This window comes from Chamaea fasciata, unplaced genomic scaffold (genome assembly GCF_029207755.1).
Source record: "Chamaea fasciata isolate MVZ Bird 193981 ecotype frontalis unplaced genomic scaffold, bChaFas1.0.hap1 SCAF_11, whole genome shotgun sequence".
Classification (NCBI taxonomy): Eukaryota; Metazoa; Chordata; class Aves; order Passeriformes; family Sylviidae; genus Chamaea; species Chamaea fasciata.
In genome coordinates this window covers 18824895-18840451 of record NW_027094096.1, presented here as the reverse complement: position 1 = coordinate 18840451, position 15557 = coordinate 18824895, and positions in this window count along the sequence as shown.

Genomic DNA, 15557 nt, shown 5'->3' with positions numbered 1-15557 from the left:
CTGACTCAGTCCTGAGGTCATCTGCATTCCTCTCAGTGTGGCCAGCATTGCACGTGGAGCCCTGTTGTGATTTAAAAAATAATAGTAAAAAAATTGTGTGGCCCAGTTCCATCCATGGGTCAAGACACCCTGATGATGAGCAGAGCCTCATCTGATTATCTGAGTACTGTCCATATCAGTAATTAGTTCCTGAATATGCACCTGAAACACAGCTGTTGCAAGCTTTTTTTTTTCTTTTTGGAAAAGTGGACATTTAAAAATGGGTATTGTGCCAGAGAATTTTCATGGTTTCTGTTTACAGTTGAAAGCAATTCTCTTCAAGCCCTGAAAAGGATATAATTATTTGCTTTTACAGTTAAAGCCATACAAGCACTCAGCTATTGCATGCTCCTTGAAAATATGCTATTGCTTTTGATGACTGTGACATCTTTAATCAGTTAATTATCATCACTGGTTTAGGATAAAAATGCCCAAGTAAACACAAACACCTGGCCTTTAAGGAATTCATCTGAACGCTTTTGGGTGTTTTGCACTTGTTGGGGCTGTGCACAAGCACCAGGCTCTGGCTCAGCCTTGGCTCCAAGCCCTGAAAGGTTGGTGCTTTGTAACAACTCCATCAGATGTCACCACAAGGTATTTGTCTGTCGGCAGTGGCCAGCTGAGTGATTAGCTGACACAGCTCCTCACTCTATGGGTCACTGGCAAAACAGACAGGCTCAAAAATTTAAGACAGTTGTTCCAACTCCTCCTGCATGTCTTGCCTGCTTCGTTCAGCTCTCAGCTCACTGTCTTGTGCAGGCAAAATAACACATGTTGATACTTAAAACAAGCTACTCAAAAATAGCCACTCAGCCCATGGTGGGCAGAAATACTGAAATATTTTGGAGGGGATTTTTTTTTTTCCCTTCCTAGGGCTTTTTGCTCTGTCTAGTAGAAAGGAAGGGAGAGGCAGCTCCATTTTGTGTTGTGAGGACTGTGTGCCCTCACTGGCACCAGGGTTACCTGATAACTACATTGAGTTCCTGACTCTGGCCTCAGTTTTGTGTCCTGATTTCACAGTGGTAGGAAAACCCACATCAGCCCATGAAGCTGATTTTAAGAGACAGGTATAGCTTTTTTGTCTCCAGAAGTGCAGCTATCTGATGGCACACTGAAATGGGAAATCTGTTTTCATCAAATTGCATTTCAGGCTTGTCCCTCCCACCTCCTTTACTCAAGTAGAACCTGTGTGAACTATAACAAAGGGATAATTTGGTGGTTTTAAAAAAAATAATAATGGTAATGATGTAGCCTGTAGATAAGAAGTATAAATGAGTGTTATGATTGTGAGCTGTAACTAGCCATAAAAAACTAATGCCCAAAGACAGTAATAGAAAATACCAAATATCTATAGTGGAGCTGATGGCTTAAGAAAGACACATGGAAAAAGATGATCTACTTTGCTTAATTAAAGCTGCATTTGGCACGTATGAGGATTAAAAGCTCCTTTCTGTTTAATATTCAATTTCTTTGAAAATCATCTCCACGATGCTCCATCACATTTCAGGGCCTGTTTTCTTGTATTGCCTCCCCTCCACTCAGTGCATGCGATTCTCTCTTGAAGTGTGAATGGCTGGTGATGAAAGCTAAGGGTGGGCCCAAGGTGATCCTGCTGGCCAAAAAACTTGCCTACATGGAGGAAGGTAAAGAGCAGTTTTCCTGAAATATAAAAGAGCCAAGTGTGATTGAAAGTCGGAGGATATATTTAGATGGAACAGGATCGTGTCCTGTGTCTAGTTTCCATGGTGTCAATGTCTTAGCTAAATCCTCACATCATAAAAATAAAACTAGACAGAAATGCACTGTTTTAATGTGTCAGAGGGGCAGTAGGATTTGAAGATCTTGTCAACAAAAAAAACAGACGAGTATTATTCTTTTGTAGGAATCAGCACACAAAAGATTCCACTCAGTTGACCACAAATACAAATATTGAGAGACACAAGTCAAAGAATGTTTTGTGCCATGTGTGTAAAGGACTTTATGTAACATACACTGGGCTTAGAGCACCCTGAGAAAAGCCCACATTCTCCTAATATTAAGGGTTTAACTTCAGGCTGAGAGGGAGCAAAGTTGTTCAGATCCTTAAAGCAAAATGTTCTGCTGTACTGGCTGTGAGAAAAAGAAATGCAGCATCCCACTGAGAAGCAAAGCAGAGGAAAATACATCTACCACTCCTCCATGCAGACCCCCAGTCAATTTACCACTCTTTTTTCATAAATCTTAGCAAATATCAGTGGCTGAATTTCAACATACCCCTCTTATTTTTTTTCCTTTTTTTCTTCTTCCCCCAGAAGATGTGAAAACCCTTAAATACATAAATACTTTATTCCTCTTCTTTTAAACCTGAAGAAGAGGAGAAAATTGATCAGAGGACACGTTGCTGCTTACTCCCATGTGTCTGTGAGCACTGTTGAAAGCAAAGATGGCCTTAAGAAACTCTTGTGTGTACACTGCAGTATTTTAGCAGTCCTGTCCTCAAGACTACTGAAGTTACACAAGTCTGGGGATAACTCTGCAGTAACAAGCCGTGGCTTTGCACTCAGGCTAATTACTGCTGAAGTCCAAGGGAGCTGGATTATTTCCTGCCAGAAAGTGCTTGAGCTGCAGCAGAATGAATTCTGTGTGCAAAATCATTTGCGTGAATTTTACTGCTTTCCATCCAGCACCCTGAAATTGAGGCAGAGCAGAAATTAAGCAATTTGCTAGGGGCTGAAGAGAGGCACAGACTACAAGGGGAGAGGGGTGGGGCTGGTGACTCCCAAGACACATGCATCACTTGGCAGATTGTGCTATCCTACCAGCATGCATTGCAAGGAAAATTAACTACCTAAATGAGATGATTTTGAAAGGACTTTTTTTAGCATCTCCCTCTGCAGTTTTTTTGGTAGATGAAAATATGGGAAGTTAGCCAAAACCGTGTTCCTGTAATGGCTAAATGCTATTCAAGCACCATTACTAATGAGAGCAGGATTTGGTCCTCTGTTTGCCCTGTACTCTTCTCTCTGCTCTCTAATAGGTGATGGTGGATCAGGTGTTACTCACCGCTGCTTAGAAAACAGGAGAAGCTCTAAAACTCATTGAATTCACTGCTAATTAGGGAGAGAAGAGGAGAGAGCCCTGTGCCTAACACTCTTGCTGAATTCTTGCAAGAAAAAGTCCAGCTTCAAGTACATTTAAATTTTTACTGCCAAGTTAAACCCTTGCACAAAAAAAAAAAAATCTTACAATGGAAATGCTGACAGGTCCTTAACTATAGTAGCAGTAGCAGTCTCTGCTATAATAAAGATGTTGCATGTTATCAATAATCCTCTTTTTGCCTGAATCCCTGTCTTTCTAAAGAGAAAGGGCTTACTGACTGGGCAAATCTATTTATAAATTTTGTCTTGGCACAAGAGGAGCATATCGACAATGCAGTGGAGATCTGGGGAGGCAGCTGGCCTGACTGCACGCAAGCAGCAAGCTGAGTGTCAAAGCAGAGCACTTAAATTTTCTCTCATTCCTCTAAAGGAGGGAGTAGGAGGAATTAGGAAGGGGGGGAAAAAAAAAAAAAAAGCTTTCCTTTGAACGAGGCAGGGTCAGAGGAGCTACAAAAGATTGAGTAAACTGTCACCCTTGGCTCACTGAAGAGCTTTGAAGGGCTTTCACAAGCTGCTCACCAGTGGACAGTCATCTGAACTGGGAGCCAGGGTGTGCGTGCATTTATAGCCCGTGCTGAGGCACGTGTGCCAGGGCAGCCCTGGATGATAAGGACAGCTCTTCCTGCAGTTTGCTGACAATTTGCTTTGCATAAAGCAATGGAGGGGTAAAGCTGCAAGGGAGAGATATAAGATCTCAAGAACAACACTGTTTTCCCTCTCTGTGTCATTTTAAAATGGTGTTTTTCTTTGGATATGCTGTGGTGGGTTTTACATCTGTTCACTCCTAAGCAAAGTCTTGTAGAGAAGATGATGGGCTTATTTAATCAGTAGCACAAACTAGGAAAAAAAAGTTGAAGTCCTGTCCTTTACCCTCTTTTCACACTAGTAATAGTCTAATAAAATTGGACTTTTTCCCTTCCAATGGTAAGAAATAGAGATGGCAATACTCCTTAATGTTCCTGTACACCTGCAGCCATGCAATACCAAATAATTGTCCTATTTTCCCAGGACTTAGGCCCATTCCAGTGTGATAGAGAATAAAGCCACCTAGATATTTACAAAATGACTGTATTCCTTTGAGAATCAAAGCTTTGTGAGTTTATTCTTTCTCCTTTCTGCGGTTATGAATGGTTTTGACAATCCCACTCTGAATGTATATGGCTGTCCTCTATTACATGGATGTCAAATTTCCCTCTTCTCATACCCAAAGGCTAAAGTTTACTCAAAGCAAAGAGCAGCAAGGATCATGTTGCTCTCGCCAAAATAGCTTACAACATGCAACCAATAAGTAGGTCACTTATCTGAATGGGAGACTGTATAAGTAGCATGTTTGCCACAAGAGACTTATGAGCCAGTCCCCTATGGTGCACATATAATAGTCTGTCAGCCTGATTCAATTCCCACTGATGTTGTTTCAACTAGACCTTGGTTTAAACGGGGCTGGATCAAGGGGTGTGCATCACATATGAACTGTGCTTGGGCCTTTTTCCACAAGGGCTTACTGAAGTCGCCGGGGATGTCACAAAAGGCCAAAAATTGATTGTATAACTTTTTTCAATCTTCACAAACTACTTGAATGATCCAGACATATTCCTGCAGAAAATGCAGGGGAGGAGAATAATGCACATGGCAGCGTTAGCTTGGGGCATCGATGAACTGTTCAAATCTTGCAGATGACCTGATTCTGACCCTTTCAGCAACTGAAGAATTTCTTTTAGGTTTGCTTCATTCTCTGCTGGCTTTGGAAGAATTGCTCAAAGTTAGGAGGAAAATGATAGAGACAAAATTCCCAACTAAAGCAAAGGAATTCTGAAAGTCTTGCTGGAGAAGCTGTATTTGGGGAATTGTCTGCTGGCTGCTTTTGCAAATAGAGCACATTACATCCAACAGCAATAGTTTGGGAAATGTATTGTGATTCCAGGCTTGGAGCTGCTGAAATTCTCTCCCAGTGCTGTGTGTTTCAGCAGCACTAGTGGAAAATCTCCCTCCCTCTGCAGTGAAATTCCGTGTAGGGAAGAGCATGATCCAATGTGTTTAAGTGTAAATTTTGACATGGCTTACATGGAAGATAACCTTTGACTGCAAGGGCCCAGGAAAGCACTTGCTGCAGGAATCATCCAGCTGAAATCTCAGTGACAAGTTTGCTTCCCTCTGGGTTTTGAAGACTGTGACTATAATTAGGAGGTGCCTCTGATGGATTCCACCAACACCTCTTCTCCAAAAGGACAGAAGTCAGACTTGTGTGGCTAGTGGGAGATCAAGTGTGAAAGCCAAGACTCCAACTCTATTTCACTGAAAAACCACTAAGAAGGGGGAAGCAGCATCATTAATTTCAAACTATTTAAAATGCTGATAATAAGACACAGAGAAAGAATTGGCACTGACAAAAGATTGGTTTTCAAAGACAAATTGGTGGTTCTGCAGTTTTCATTACAGGAATTGCCTTGCTTTGGGGAACTGTTCTTCAGTGGTAGAGTACAATATTTTTGAATGATTTATAAAACAAAACACCAGAAAAAAAACAAACAAACAAACAAAAAAAACCCCACCAGCTCTCCTGGCCTTTTGCATGACTGCATATGGTCAAAGTCTGGTAGGTCAGCCTGGGGTAGAAGAGTTGAGCACTGAACTGAAGAGCAGACTGCTGGACTCTACCACCACCTGTTGTTTTATAAGGGAGGGAAGACTCCTCTGGATTTATTCCCCTGAGTACAGTATCCAGAGTTATCTGATTTCAAGGAACATAGAAAGGAAGAAAAAAGTTGTTCCTTATTAGATACTCCATAGACACCTTCCTGATTCCACCCTCACCTTGATGTTGCTGTCCCTACAGGCAGCACAGGTTTTACACAGGTCTACCTTTTGCCCTCGGTCTTTGCACAAAATTTCAATGCTGAAAAGTATGTCTAAACAAACTGTTCTTGTTAAAGTGTAAAATTAACTGTGATCATCACTCAGGGCTGGACCAAGATACTTCACTTCAAGGAGCACACTCTAAATCTGTGTACAGCAACTCTGGGTACCACCATCGCAAATTATGTGTATGTGGTGTGTTGCAGAGAAGGAACATGTGACCAGGACCTTCATTAGCTGGCAGATTTCCACATCAAAATGAACATTAAGAATTTCAGGCCCAAAAACACTTCTTCTGAAAACAGTTAAAAGGCACTGAGAGCAAAGAAGTATTAATCATTAGTAAGAAGGTAAAATCATTTCCCAAGGGGCATCTTGTGGTGCTACAGCTTTGCACAGTTTCCTGTCTCACACTTCCTTCCTCATTAGGTTGGCATTGGGATAAAAGAGCAGAATGGGTCAGGAGGTCCCATTCCAAGTAATTAGAGAGTTGCTTCTTTTATCTAAGTGTACCTTGTTAAAGTATATCAGTGTCAGCCAGGTTAATTGGAACTTTAATAAATAATTGATGTTAATTTATGGTTGTTTTTGTTCCAGGATGCTGATGCAGACCCCAAAGTCAGGATACAGTTTTCTTGTTATTAATTATATACTGAAAACCAATATCCCATTGGAAGGAGACCTACAACTTATTATATTCTATAGATTTTCTGCCCCAGAACCCCTTGGTTCACTTGTGTCATGTTTGTTTTTAAAAGCCCCTATTTAGCCCCAGAAAAAAAAAAAAAAGAAAAAGAAAAAGAAAAAAAAGGTGAATGTTTATTTCTGTTTTCACCCATCAACTTACTCAATGGAAATGTTCAACTGTGCTGCTGTGAGGAAGGCAGGACTCCAACTCAGTAACTGAACTATCATTCCCAAAAAATGGTTTTCCTCCTCAAATTGACAAAATATCCATGAAGAAAGAAGTAAATGCTATTGCTGCATTTTAATTAATTTAAAAATGAAGTCAGAGCTGTGCATTGGTGGATCTATGAGAAGGAAACATCTAGAAAAGGCAAATGAGAGCCAAGTGCCCTGAATCTTTGAAGCACGTGGATTTCTGTGTCTGAGGTTTGGACTGCCTATGGGATGCTGAACAGCACTATTTAGTGTGGTTGGAGAACTGAGATTTTCATGGTGAAGTTTCATCTGAACCATCTAGGAGCCTTTTCCCCTCATCACTGCAGTGACCAGGAAGTACAACAGACGGAGTGTGGGTCAGTCTGCACAACCCATGTAAGATAAATTCACAGGAGGTGTCGGATGGCCAGGCCACTCATTTTCCTCATAGTTTGCACATCTCAGATTCAATGTCTATGGGCTTTCAATACTTGTACAGTGAAAACATGAGGGATGCTTTGCTCTCTTGTCAGTTTAGCTGAGATTTTAGTCAGATTTTCTCTAAAGAGGGTTCTTGTAGCATCTAAGTACAGCAGGGATTGCACATTGTTATCAGATGTTCCTGCTTAGACATATCCAAAAATAATGCTGTGTCTGGGGTTAATGATGGTCCTACAAGTACACTGGAAGTTCATCTGCTCCTGTATGTTCCAGATATTTGAACTGGTTAGATCTGATACGTGTACAACTGGTTCCTCCTTTAATTTGTTCCTCAGTAGATTTCATTCTCTGGAAACCAGATGTGGCATAACATGATAAAATACCTGTAGTGGGTTATGCTGGAACATGACACAACATGTGTCAAGTTTCTTTTGAACCTTTCTGAGATCAGGTATCAGTCAAAAGGAGGTCATTTTAATTACCAATGATTAATTAATTAGATGATTGTTGGACAAATGAATCCAAAGATTATATAGCACTCTTAATCAGTGTCAGCAACCTAGAAGAAAAACGAAGATTTTTTTTTTTTAAGATGAAAGAATGGAAAGATTGTTGCTCAAAATGTCAGTTATTTGTGTGATGTTTGTGTAGCATTTTAAACGTGATGAAGTGAAGTAGCATCCCTCAGTGCAACCTCATGAACAGTGGCAAATAACTAGGAATCACTCTGCATTTCAGAAACTACCTCTTGATTTAAATATATTCCTACCCCATTTTGGTTTTCAGATGTCCAAACTGAACTATTTTTATTCATGCTGCTATTTAGGGATTTGAGTGCTGTGCAGAGCTGGGCTGTGCCAGCAATCCTTGCCCAGTTATTCCATGTGGATCCTCCTGCTGCTGCTGGCTGGGATGGCTGGGGACCTGCAGGCTAAAGTGATCCTGATCAAATGAAAGCAGCACTGATCACAGAAGGTGAGGTGCAAACATTGGAATGGGGATGCTTTAGCAGCAGAAAAATCCTTTTGGTCAGGTTTTCAAGGATGCCTTGTGTAGTTCCACAGCTCCATAAATGCTGGGGCCCTGAGGGCACTGGTGCTCCTTGCTGGCCTTGAGCAGGACAGTGGCCAGTTCAGCCCAATCGTGTACACAACTCAAGCACTCCTGTGCCCAGTATTGTACACAACCCAAAGTGTGGCCAAACTTTGGCACAAGAGCAGTGCCTTGACAGGACAGCCCTCTGGAGACCAGTTTACTCAGGGAGGAGAAAAGGGGATTTTAGCACTTTGCTTCCTTCAATATTTCACTGAGGTAGCATTTGCTTTTGCCACATGTGAAATGCCCACATTAGACAAAGGCCCACCAGTGCCCCAGATATGCTGCAATTCACAATGTGAGGGAGCAAGAGGAAAGTCTGGAGGCCAGTCCATGTTTTCCTTCAGCAACAGGAAAATACAGAGGCACCACTGAGCTCCAGCTGCTGCAAAGCGATGAGTTTGGACCTTTCAGTAACAAAACCGCATTTGTGAGCACCCAGTCAACAGAAATTGTGGCAAAGAGGAAAGAGGGTTTGGCAATTTTATTTGGCTCAGTGTTGCCTGGATGGCTCCATAGGGCAGTGTTTAACACTATTTCCATGTGTCTATAACCACTCAAATTTCTTTGCATTCAATACTCTTTGCATGCCAGGCTTTACAAGGTAAATCTCTTCACAAAGTTTGGGGATCTCGAGTGGTTTTGGTAGCTCACATGGTGTTGCTCTGTAATTTGCTGTGTAGTACTTCAAATATGGCACGGACTGGGTGGTCTTGGCAAACTAAAAGTGCAGTTCAGTATTTGGGGTTTTTATTTAAGGGGTAATTTGAGTATCTAGCAGCATACTTTCCAAAGATGGTGAGACTGAGACAAACACCATTAAAAACTGAAGCAATCTTGAGGCTGTGGGGATTGCATGAAAATCTCCCTTGGCTTTTTATCTCCTTATTCTTTCCTGGCCGAGGATTTCACAAGAGAGGACTGAGTGGAATCGATTAACCTCACAGAAACTCCAGCAAGACTTAATATTCTCAAAGGAAGGTCACCAGGTTTCAGTCTGTGCCAGCACTCACTGTCCCGAGGTATTGAAGGCTGAGGAGTTGGAAGTGAACCCTGGTCTCCAGCAAAAGAACTGGAGAAATGTGCCAAGCAATTTGAATAGAAATTGATGTGGCAGTAATTTTTTTCCCTTTTTTCTTTTTTTTTTTCCTTCTTTTTTTTTCTTTTTTTTTCTTTTTTTTTAAATTTTGGAAGTTGCTCCTGTTTTCAGGACTGTGCTCACCTCAGAAAGGAGGCTGGGGAATAAGGGAATAATGCTTCCCATGGCTGATTGTCATTGCTTTGGTGGCACAAAATAAACAGAATGGGGAAGGCAGCAAGTGCATTAGGGCAGGGGAAATAAAGAAGCATTTCTAACCTCTCACAGCAATAGGCAGCAGGGCACATAATGAGCTCTGCTGCACTTGTGTGAACTAAGGGAGGTTGCTCTTTCCCACCTCCCTCCTGATGGCACATCTACTCATGCCCTGTGGAGAGCAGTCAGCCAGGGTTAGCAGCAGATAACCCTGTCTTATTAAGTGCAGGGTCTGATTTTTAGGGGTTTTTTACTGGATCTGATTGGAGGATTTTATTGTCCCTAATGGGTGGCTAAGTAATGTTCAGACCATCAACTTGGAATTGGTTGGGGTTTTTCCAGAGTTGGGATAGAAACTGTCCCTCTTCTTCACTGTAGCTGCAGCTGCTCAGGTGAGGAGCCAGAGCTGGAGTATACAGCCCTCAATGTACAAAACAACCCCCCTTTTTTCCTGTAAATGCTGGCAGTAATTGTAAACATGAATCACCAGTTGTCTGGAATACTCATACCTTTGCATCTGTACAGGCACAGGCTTGGCACGGCAGATAGACCAGTGGTGGGAATTTCCTTCCTTTCAGACATTTCCAAACACTTTCTGAGACTGCCTGCTTGCCCCGGCTTCTTTCTGCACCATGAGTACTGTTTCGCATTAACTGAATAATGATAATGAATATATTATTGACTTGTGAATCTCTTTAAGACAAATAACATGCAGAAAGTACCTCAAGGTCACCTGTTTCTAAGCAGTCCCCCCAAAGAAGTCCACAGGTTTGTATTTTTATTTTTTTGTAGAAAGAGACTGTAGGAAACAAGGTATTTCACGTCTTCATAAACAGTTAACTCCAGCAGTGGCTGAACAAAACTGGCTAATCAGAGCTCCCCCAGGTGGGCCAGCAAAATTGGGAAAGGTACCACTGCTCATACCAGAAGAGTAGCTTTTATAGCTTCATCACCTGCTAGAAACACTTAAAATGAGAAATATTCTCCTGCCTGGTCCCCAGCCCTGCGAGCAGCCCTTCCCAACCACCACTGCCTTTGGAGGTGCTTACAGGTTTTGATTTTTTTGCTTCAGGGACACTTGAATTGGGAGGCTGTGCTTGTCATGCAGCAGATGCTGTTCCCTGGGGGGGGTTGCTGCTAGGTGTTTAAATCCCACTGCCGTTGCAAAACAGTTAGGGGAGCTTTTGTGGGTGTTTTGTTCGTTTGTTTTTGTGGGGTTTTGCTTGGTTTTTTGTTTTTTGCTTGGTTTTAGGTTTTTTGCTTCTTTTGGTTTGGGGGTTTTTTTGGTGGTGTTTTCCTGATCTCAAGAGTCCCGGGGTGTTTCTGCTGAACTGCCCAGCTTACCTGTTGCAATGTTTTGGGCACTGATTGCACTGACGATGCCACAGGAATCCGCAGCTGCCGTGTTTTTCTCTGTGGAGGGATGATGTGCACCTCGGCAAACACTGCATTTGTGACTGAAATATTCTGGTCTTATACAGCACCCCTTCAAAGCCAATCACATTAAATCAGTGGAGGTACTTTATTTCAGACGTGTGTTGCTATTGTAAGCTGTACGTGATGCGTAGCTATGTTTTTAAAATCTTAGCCTTCCAAAATTGATGAGCAGTACTGGGGGTATATTGAGCCTCCCTTCGCAAGCTTAGGCTGTGAATACTTTTTACACCAATTACAGAATTCGGCTTTAAAAGACAATGTATCTTGAAGACATTCCCGGGAAATACTCGGTGAATTGGCGCGTATCTCCCATTTACTCACGGTATGCCCAGTTCCCCAAAGAGTTTGTAGCTGCCGTGTTACAAATCTGAAGTGAAGGAGCAGATTTACATTTCGCAAATGACCCTGCAAATGCCCCATTAATTCCATGCTCCTGGCCAGTGGAGGAGGGCAGAGAGCGGGTTTGGGGACATGTGAAGCGGGAGGCAGAGCCGAGCTCTGAGCCTGGAGCTCCCTTTAGCGACGGCGGCGGGCAGTGCACGGCTCCCGCATCCCGCCCGTGTTCTCAGGAAAGTAATCTATAGCTCTGATAATAAATATTCAGAGGGCACTGATAAGTCTCTTCCCTGAAAAGATATCTTTATAAGGAGACTCTAAGCCCAGTCTGCATATCTATTCAGTACAGATAAATGAAAACAATTGTTCTGCATTGCTGGCAGCCGATACTGAATTTAGACTGATGGCCTGGATGTAAAAGGTTTGATTTCAGTATCTACTGGTTGTCTGGGCTGCAAAAGCTTTTGTTTGCCATCCTTCACAGTGATGTGATGGAAAGGTCCTGCTAACATGCAGAGATAGTAGAGTAAACCCACAGATTTTAACCCCCTATATTATAGGATTTGGTGTATTTCAGAAGATAAAGAATGAATGGCTTCCTCAGGAGCAGGAGCCAGTGTCCAGCTTTGGAGCAGAATCTAAATTTCCTAAATTCCGGGAGTGGCCAGATCTCGTGTTGCTCGGTTTCCAGCACACTTCGGGGTAGACAAGTTGCATGGGGTAGCACATTCAACAAACGGGCAGGAAATCAGCAGCAGGTCCGATTGGTGACTTTGAAAGATGGGGAGCTGGCAGGAGGGAGCGAGGGATATGATGCTGACAACGCTGCAACTTTCCATAAATTCGTTTTGTTTAATTCCATGATTTTGTACATATGGTCCATCAACTTCTCACAAGCATTTGAATTTCATTCCCTACTGTGCCTGAGGGATAGTTATTAATGCAGGATGGCGGGAGGTGTGTTCAAAAATCCGTTTATCAGATAATGGGATTAACAGGAATACCTCCCGAGCCCTGCTTTAGAAACTTACTTCTAAATCTACATATTCAGCGACTACAGCGGCCACATCACGGCACAACAAATGAAAGTGCTGGACAAGCATTTTAAGGCCTTCTCTCACAGTTCTGATAATAAAGCTGGGGCCCGAGAGGGACAAACTCTCTTCTCACTAAGGGGGTTGGAGGATGTGAGCTCCTCTGCGACTGATAAGGTGAAACAAAGGCAGAGGACACTGCAGCTGTGTTCGAAGCAGAAAAGAGCAGCTCCCAAACACCGAAGGACATTGTCCTGGCTGTACCTGTATCTCCTTTGCTTCTTATTTCAGCAGGAGACATCATGGGCACTGGCAGAGGAAAGATGCAGCTGATTTAAAGATAAGGCCAGATCTAAACTGTCCTACTTGTGTCTGACCATGCCACAGCCTGTCTGTTTGCATGCACTGGCATATTAAGACTTTTTGTGGTTTCATATCTTATCTCACACAAATTCTAGGCTTTGGTGTTGTTTTTTCTTACTTTCTCCCATATTCTTTACAGTTAACTGCTTTTTCAATACATAGATTGGAGTTTGAGGTGTTCCTCCTCTGCAGAAAAGCCTCTAGAAACAGTTCTTTGTGTTTAGAACATGATCAACCACTGCATTTTTACTATTGCAAGTATTTTACTTTCATTTAAAGTAAAGTACAGGAAAATGCATCAGAGGTTTTCTATGTGAATAAGCAGAACAATGTTCTGTTCTACCGGGAGAAGGACCTTACTTAGAGTGAACTTCTGTTTTGTATTTGGCTTGCCACAAAACTTCTAAAAATTATTTCCATGTGCATATAGAGTTTAATTCAAACATTACCACTTTCTCCCTTTAAAAAAATCCTTGAATGGAAAAACACTATGGTTGGGTTTATCTCAGAAAAGGAATGGCAAGTTTCTCTTTAGCTTTGCTGGTAGAGACTTGAACAAAACTAAAGCTGACACTGTGAACCTGTAAGCGTTGTCAACACAACCTGTGGCTTTGTAGCACCGGCCTTTACAGTTCTCTTTCTGCTCGTTTCATTTTTGCAAAGCAGAGATGAAGGAGCAGTTTCAACATGCAGAGAGCATTCACCTTTTGCAGAATGAGGTGGTTTCTAAGAGGTGTTGGTTTCTGCATATGTATCATCCTGGTTTTGGTGAGAAAGTCCTGTTAAAAATTCCCCTCCCCTATACAACCTGCTGCATCTCCTCATGCCCCTGCTGCAGTTCCTGCCCCAGCCCTGTGGTGCTGATGGAGCTGGTGGGGTGGGCACGGGTGAAGACTTGTCTCACCCTGACTTTGCAGCTGAAGGCAGCACATCCAGCACCCCCTAAGTGCAGTGCTTTCACAGTGCTTGTGTTAATGTCCACCTCCTGAGGAACATGCACAGATTTAAAAGATTAGCAGTAACACAGCAAAGTATATTGTGAGATAGGATATGGAGTTTTATGGAGGAAAAGGATTAGTAGATATTGCAAAAAGCTTCTGCAGTAAAAGAAGTGCTGAGATTTTAATAACCTAAGGTATTAAGTTTTTATCTCCATTTTTCTAAAGCTCTGCATCAAGGTTTTTTGGAGGCATAGGGAGGATTTACACACATGCACCATCTATTAATGGAACCCTGAAGTCAAGCAGAAACTCCAGGCATCTTGAGACAAGTCAGGCTCAAACTTAGCAGTTCTCATCATATGAGTCCAGGGTGCAGGGACCGGGTCACTGTTCTGTTTTGGCTCCTCCAAATGACAAGGCGGGCTGGAGCTGTGTGAGTCCAGCACACACATTTCTCCCTTTGTAGAAGTAGAGCTTTGCAGTAACACTGTCACTGCATGTGAAAGGAGCCTTTTCTGCCCTGTTTTGATATGGGACCATGGAGCCAAATGAAAAAAAGCTTTTCCTCAACTCCCCCTGGTAACAGTGGCATGGTTAGCCTGTACCAACCAGCACACGGTCTCTGACAGGGGAGGGCTGTAAACAGCAGGAAGAGCATGTGAGAAGCTCAAGGTGGATATGGCAGGAGTAAGGGAGAATAAAATATATGTGTAGGAAGCCTAAATCTTTAAGTCCCAGTAGGCAGACAGGGTTTTTTTCCTTTCTTCCCAGCCTTAACTTACTTTCTCAATAATTACACCCTAACTGCCTTTGAAAGAGAAAATAGACCATTCCCTCCCAGGGAACCAAGTCTATACCCCGGTGGTTTTGGTGGTTTTTGTTGTTGTTTTTTCCCTTAGTGCATATCTCTCCCAACCGCTGTGAGTCCAAATCTGACCTTACAGGGATTTATTTTCCACTAGATGGAGCTTGAGTATTTCCTCACCACACATCCCTGCAGCTCCCTGCATCCATGTTCTGCTCAGGAGCAGCAGCATCCAGCAGTGCAGTTATGGCTCTTGGCCTGCACTATTGGTATCTTATCATTAATAATACATTTATTTGCCTCTGCTGAAAAGCACAAAATATTTCTTAGTGGAAAGCCAGAGACCCCACAAGCTAATTCCTTGTGGGAGAATTCCTGAAGTCACACACTTGTTTGCAGCGCAGCATAGTCCTACAGACAATCTGAGTGCTTTCATTTTGGAAGTCTTCCGTGTATCTGTGTTTCATAACAAACTTTGGGTTTTATGGTTTGGGAAGGTAACTTCCAAAATCTGGCTGGACTCTGTTCTGGTTCAGTGCCATTTGATGGCAGAATTGTCTGAATCCACAGAGCTGCAGTGATGATGGTGTGGGCAGAAGGAGCCACGTGGGCTGGTCAGGCTGTGCTGTACATTGGCTCTGAAGGTGAGTCACAGTAGGGTTCATGTCACTACTAAAATTCACTGCAAATGGTTCTAAACAGATATGAAAACTGTTCCGTGAGGGGCTCTGTGAAAACCAGATAATCATGGGTATTTCATTGAAGCCTAATAGGAATAAGAAGTTTAATAATGTTTCCTGAAAAAAAAAATCTGATTTCCCGGTCCACAAAGAAAAATAAAAAAAAAACATCCCTTTCCTTGTATCTTCTGAAAATCAGCAGTAAGCCTACTGGGTAATT